Source organism: Monopterus albus, unplaced genomic scaffold (assembly GCF_001952655.1).
Source record: "Monopterus albus unplaced genomic scaffold, M_albus_1.0 scaffold90.1, whole genome shotgun sequence".
NCBI lineage: Eukaryota > Metazoa > Chordata > Actinopteri > Synbranchiformes > Synbranchidae > Monopterus > Monopterus albus.
In genome coordinates this window covers 212,277-219,927 of record NW_018127970.1, presented here as the reverse complement: position 1 = coordinate 219,927, position 7,651 = coordinate 212,277, and positions in this window count along the sequence as shown.

Here is a 7,651-nt window from a genome sequence, read left to right as displayed (position 1 = left end):
ACCTCTTGTGAAATCACAATTTGTTGTTGTTTGCACAAAATAGACATGATATAATGTGTTAATTAGAATGCTTTAGAGGTGTAGTAGGCAGATTTTGTTACCCTTAGAGAGCTAGCTGTTTCCCCTTGTTTCCAGTCTTTATGCTAAGCTAGCTAGCTGCTAAATGAAGCTTCATATTTGGCTTCAAACAAAAAAGCGGTATCTTCTCATTCAAATTTTTATTAAAAGCCGTTAAGCATACTTATTCAAATGTAAACCATTCATTTAAAGTAGGATGACTGACTTAAAATGTTCTCCTTTGAGGGAATTTGAAAGGTGACATGTCAACATGATTTTTTCTTGTAAAAAAATAATCTGAATTTTTATTTGCTATTGTTCTGCCTGGCAAGTGCACAGACTATCACAAATGTAGCAGAGGATGTTCAAGTGCCACATTTTCATTCAGATTTTTTGTACATTTTAGTTTCTATAGTACTGAAAAGCAAGTTTAACTAGTTTCAGATTTATATCTTTTATAATTATAGCTCTGATTTCATAATTGTATAGATTTATGTATAAGATAAATGACATATGTTTTGTGAATGTATGAATTGTGTGTATTTTGGTATTCAGATATCTATATGCATTACAGCATTCCAAAAGACATTAGCTGTGTATGCTTATATTGTGTGATTGGTTGTGTATTAACATCTTATCAAAACCATATAATGTGATAAAGTGCTACTGTTACTGTAATAATCTGAATAAGCTATATGCAGCCTTATATAAACTGTGCATTGTATAAGTTAAGTGTACAATTTTGAACATATATTTACTGTAGAGCATATGAAGGCCAATTGTTTGGAGTATATGAAATATTTTTATGCTTTTATCTCTTGTTTTCCATGTTGAAACTTTGGGTGGCTTTGTGTCCTGGCCCGCCTACTCCTATAATGTTTTAAATCAAAGGTCAAAGATTTATGGCTTTGACTTGAATGAAGAAATTCAAAACAGAAACAGAGATTTCAGGGATCCAAATTTTGGTTATTTTAAACATTAAAAGATTGTTTATTGTTGAACAGGGCATCAGGAAGAGCTACAGTACTTTTACAATTTGTTAGGAAGAAGATTAGTTTTGCTAGTTAGCATACTGTGACTGTGTCGGCTTGTTGAACAAAACATGGAAGGACATCTAGTGGCAATATGTACAGAAAAACTGTACAAAGTCATAGTCATTGGAGATGTGGGTGTTGGGAAAAGCAGCATAATCTCGCATTATATTAATAAACTTTTTAGTGAAGAATACAAAACAACCATTGGACTTGACTTTGCTCTGAAAAAAAATGAGTGGGATGCCAGAACGGTGGTGAGACTGCAGCTTTGGGATATTGCTGGTGAGTGTTAAGGTTATGCAAAAATTTTACATTACATTAAAGTGACACGGACATGAAAAGGAAAATGGTATGTAAAGTCGGCATTCATTACAAAACGACTAAAAACAAAACCATAGCTCTGCACTCTGGGGAGACGGCTAAAGCCAGATCACGTTTATTGCTTGCTTAGCTGGTGGGATAGTTGGGACTAGTTTTAGCTAAAGCTAGAAAATGCAATTAACTGTTTCCTCTTGCTGTTATAAGTTGTTGAAACATATTCATTATCCACATATAAATGTGGGAAATTTATTTGATTTAAATTCATTTTCCCCAGTTGCATTTTGTAAAGATTCTCTCAAGGTACACTGCAGTATCTGCATTTTGGGCTGTTATGTAGGCTCTGTTGTAATGGAGTTTGGCAGAAAAATAATTAGCATATAAAGGCATACAAACATACAATTGTAGCTTCGTATGTGTTGGGCCAATTGGCAGCCCGCCTAACAACTTTAAATCCGTTTTCTCCACTGTGTGTGTGTAGTAACTGGTCTCCGCCTAGTGCTCTGTGAAAATTTCACATTTGTCTAAACGAACTACACAGGAGATCCATTCTGCAAAAATGACCTTCAAATCCTAATAAATCATGACATGATTTGATTATCACTGCTGATTAAGTTTACTATATGTTGGCAATGTTTACAGATCTGGAAGCTGCAGTAATTGCTGCTTTTTGACCCTAGGTTTTGTCTGTTCTAATTTTAATCCCAACTAGTATCCATGGAAACACACAGGATTTGATAGAATAATCCAATACACACAGGTAAAAACACAGAGCATTATTTAGTATGTCTGGGACAACTTTAAATACAAATCCAAAAACTACGCCTTTTGCCTATTAATGAATCTTCACTTTTGCATTAAGATTTGAGCACAAGCTGTGTGGGAGCACAGATTTATCTTCTGTTCTTCTGTTCTCTCAAGGCCAAGAGATGTGTAAGAACATATCTAGAGTGTTCTACAAAGGGGCGATGGGAGCTGTAGTTGTCTTTGACATTACAAACAGCTCCACCTTGGAGGCAGCCTCAGATCGGAAGCGGGATCTGGATAGCAAGGTCTGTCTTGACAGTGGACATCCGATCCCTGCTGTCCTGCTGGCCAACAAATGTGACATGACAGCAAGGGATGAAGACTTGGTGTCCTCTCTGGATGCATTCTGTAGAGACAATGCCTTTCTGGGCTGGTTTAAGACCTCTGCAAAGGTATGTATTGTATTACAGTTAATATGTGAGAAGAAAATGTGTCTAGAGTGGCAGTTAAGAAAAAGCAAACACTAATCACAGGCACTGAAATTACCTGAGGCTATCACTCACGTTTTGGTGATTTGATTGCAAATTTATACCATTTAAATACAGTAGTAACCAATATATATAGTTTGCCAGCGTTATAGTCTCACTGTGACATGTGTAAGGAATTAATTATACAGAAGGAATATCTGTGAAATTTGATTATTTTGAAACTGAAAGCTGATCCACATGGGCTTCAGTTTAATAATATAAACTTTTTTTTCTTTTCTTTATCAAACAAAGGTTTATTCACTAACTGACTTAATGAAATTGTAATGTAATTGTTTGCCTGACTAAAGCCACCAGTGGATCTTGTGACTTTATATAATATGTTGTATATATGAACAGCTACACTCATAAAATGTGTTCAAATATTAACATACTGGAACAACTAGCAGACAAGGTTTATACAATTAACCAAGCAGACGCATACACAATGTTATAAATCGTATTCCCCCTCACCATTTATAGGAAAATATAAATATTGATGAGGCAGGAGCCTTCCTTGTCAAACAAATGATGCTGTGTGACATCAGCCTGTCTGATGAAGAGCGCCACTGGGATGGGATCACATTGGACCAGGCTCCTGAGGAAAGTCAGAGGCTGTCATTATGCTGCTGAAGACCAAGGCAGTAAGACAAAGATCCACAAAAAGGCTGCTGCTTACTAAACACTAACAAGACCTGCTTTTGATACTAAGTCATTATAGCTGGGTACTCCATATTCATATTTCTGCCTTGCCAGTTTCCTCAGTACAGTGTGGCTTGTGTGGGCTGCCTCATAAACACCTCTGTGGAGACAACTGAGCTAATTTAGCTGATAATCCACTGATACAGACAAGCTAATAAACAGATCAGCATGACATACTTCTCGCTGGGAAGTGTCTGTGATATTCCTCATGCAACCAAGACGTGCTGGTGATTAACCTACTAACGCGAGGCCAGAAACTGTGAAACAGTCACAGCTGCCATTTTCTCAAGCCACAAGAACAGTAAGAAAAGTCGACTCTTTTTTTGTGTATTTTAAGCTGCCAGATATTCCTCATTAAATGACAACCATTCAATCCTAGCTCTGAGTGTTATCTTTAATGCAACCCATGCTTATAATTACCTGTTAATCACTTCACAGTGAGATGAACTAAAAACTGAGGCATATGTGTCGCAGCCTGGCTTGATATGGCCAGTAGCAGAGGAACGCTATCATCATGACCTGATTTTTGTGAAGGGAGGAAATATGTGAAACTGTACCACACTGCTACATACCCTCAGGACCGTGTTACTGAGCGTGCTAAACTGGAGGAAGCAAAGCATTTATACTGTATCCAGTCACTGATAGACAAACAACATAACAATCAAATTCCTTTATTTCTTTCTTTATGTCAACCGCTGCATTTTGAGATTGTAGCGTACTTTTTGTGTTTTTATAGTAAAGAAGAAGAAGAAGAAATTTTACATATTGCAGTCCTTCTGAATTAACAATTTCACACCAGGAAAACCCCTCAATTTATATTTTGTGCCTCTGGGTCAAATAAATCTTTATTCAGAAAGCGATGAGATGCTGTAAATACAATTAATGTGAAGTTAAGTTGCAGTACACATACTCATCATTAAGTAAGACATATAGTCCAGTGCACTGTCTTGTAGATATATTGGGAGAATGAAACCATGTCCTTTATGTTCAGTCACATATTTTGTATATTTTTGCACACTGATCTGTTCTTTACTGTGTTGTAGCTTTACTTTTTGGTGTCCGTGCTGTGCATTTAGGGAATGGTTTTAGATCTTGCTGCTACGCATAGAATCCTTTGTTGTAATTCATCCTCTATCCAGGAATATCATGTGCTGTAATGTTTTTATTTAACATCAGTATAGTCCATACTACTGTGTCATAACAGCATTTATACAATTTGCTGATCAAGTTAGTTGCAACATAAAAGCCAGGAAGGCAGTTTACCTTGCGTGGCAATTGTGCCTGAGAGAACGTGAGGGAAGAGATAATACACAACTGCTAATTATAGATATATGTCCCAGATACTAAAGACCTAAATTCACGAGTCAAACAATGATACTGGCCCCAGTACTTTTTCACATTGGACACAAACGCTCAGCCTTTTAACTTGTCTATAAATGCCAGTGAGAATGGGAGTCGTACTCTCTGCAACAGATCTCATTACTTGTGATCCCATTACTTATATCACCCTATTTTATCTGTCCTCCAATTCATATTTTCTCTGGCAGCTTCATCCATATATTCATGATTGCATGAAAATTTCAATTTATTGAAACTTGAGAGTAGGTTGATAGAGAATAAAGCAGCATGTGTGCCTCTTCTAGTCTGTTAACGTGTCTTGAGTGACCCATTTTGTGATGGTTTATGTTAATTGGATATTAACTGTTTGTGTGGTAAGCAGACACACTGGCATCTTTACCGCACAGATACTATATGTTAAACCGACTCTTTGATGTGTTCAGTTCATCTCACAAGGAAATGGCAAATTCTGAGTATGTGTAGAATGTGAATTAACCTAATTAACCTGTACCATCAAGAAGCCCAACTGGGGCAGGAATCCATGTGTTGTTGTCCATGGTGCTGACTTTTGGCTACAGGGAGAGCCCTCCAACATAACAAAATGCTGTCAGAATACAGGACTGTCATATGTTGGTAGGCTACACCATCTAGTGTACAAAACAGGCATGTGCAAAGACGGATAAAGTGCCTGAAGAAAGCCTTGGGGTGCAACCTTGTGACAAAATACACTGACTGGCCACTTTGATAGTCACACCTGTACAATTCTATGCACTTCAGTGCAACACTTCCACCTTAACATCTGTGTTTATGAAGCTCAAAATGTTTCAGTTTTTGGTGAAATTGACATACAGTCATGTGAAAAAATTAGGACTCCCTTTGAAAGCATGTATATTTTGTAACATGTTTTAATATATGGTTATTTAATCTCAATTTTAACAATACAGAGAGATTAAAGCAATACAACTAAACAAGTAAAACTGAAGAAAAGTCTTTAAGATCTTCTGTAAATGTAATTCTACAAAAATGCCTATTCTAACTGAGGAAAAAGATAGCACACCCTAGCCCCTAATAGCTAGTGTTACCTCCTTTGGCTGAAATAACTGCAATGAGACGGTTCTTGTAGTCATCTACCAGTCTCTGACATCGGTCTGAGGGAATTTTACCCCACTCCTCAATGCAGAATTGTTTCAGCTGTGAGATGTTTGAGGGGTATCTTGCATGTACAGCCCTTTTCAAGTCACCCCACAGCATCTCAATGGGATTCAGGTCTGGACTTTGACTCGGCCATTCCAGGACTCTCCATTTCTTCTTTTTCAGCCAGTCTTTGGTTGATTTACTAGTATGTTTTGGGTCATTGTCATGTTGCATGGTCCAGTTCCGCTTCAGCTTTAATTTTCTAACCGATGGTCTCACATGTTCTTCAAGCACCTTCTGATACACAGTAGAATTCATGGTGGATTCTATGATGGTGAGCTGACCAGGTCCTGCTGCAGCAAAGCAGCCCCAAACCATGACACTTCCACCTCCATGCTTCACAGTTGGTATGAGGTTCTTTTCCTGGAATGCTGTGTTTGGTTTACGCCAAACATGTCCTCTGCTCTGGTGTCCATATAATTCAGTTTTGGACTCATATGTCCAAAGAACATTATTCCAGAAGTCCTGGTCTTTGTCAACATTCTCTCTGGCAAATGTCAGTCTGGCCTCGATGTTTCTCTTAGAGAGCAAAGGTTTCCTCCTTGCACGCCTCCCATGCAAGTTAAACTTGTGCAGTCTCTTTCTGATTGTAGAGGCATGCACTTCTACATCAACAGTAGCCAAAGCCTGCTGTAGGTCTCGAGATGACATTTTAGGGTTTTTGGAGACCTCTTTTAGCATCTTGCGGTCTGCTCTGGGGGTGAACTTGCTGGGGCGACCAGACCTGGGCATGTTGGCAGTTGTTTTGAAAGCCCTCCACTTGTAGACTATCTTCCGGACAGTGGAATGGCTGATTTCAAAATCTTTTGAGATCTTTTTAAATCCCTTACCAGACTCATAGGCTGCTACAATGTTTTTTCTGAAGGCCTCTGACAGCTCTTTCGCTCTCACCATGGTGCTCACTCTCACTTCAACAGTCAGGAGCACACCAAACTAAATGTTTGAGGTTTAGATGGGGCAAGCCTCATTCAAAATGCTGAGTAACGACCTACTAATTATGTGCACCTGGTGTGATATACCTGTGTATGATATGAACCATTTTAAGAGGGCATACATGTGAGGGTGTGCTATCTTTTTCCTCAGTTAGAATAGGCATTTTTGTAGAATTACATTTACAGAAGCTCTTGAAAAGACCTTTCTTCAGTTTTAATCATTTAGTTGTATTACTTTAATCTCTCTGTATTGTTAAAATTGAGATTAAATAACCAAATATTAAAAAATGTTACAAAATACACATGCTTTCAAAATGTGTCCTAATTTTTTCACATGACTGTAAATGTATAAATTCAATTATATGTTTCTTATTGAGGTCATAGTTAAAGGTGGTGTTGTACTGGATGTTATATTCTAAGGTGTCTATATTTTTGTCCTCACCAGAATATTAATCTAAAAAACAAATGTATGCCTCACTTTGGATATATTATTAAAGAATTTCTACTTAACTCCTGACGATTCCTGAATCAGTAAAGAAATACCAGTCAGTAAGAATATAGCCTATCAGATTGGAGTCAGACCATAAAGGTTTAACTCGGGTTTCTAGTTTTCACCTAACCAGATTTCCTAGTTTTAAACACAATTCTCTGTGAAGGTAAAATAAACTTGTTTTTCTCCTCCTTTTGAGGAATGAGGAAGGAGGAAATGCAGCCTGTTTTCCATGGATACAAAATAGACTGAATCCTGAATTACCTGTTTAGAAAAGGATTGCCTTCTTATCAAATTTCAAAGAACTGCAGTGAA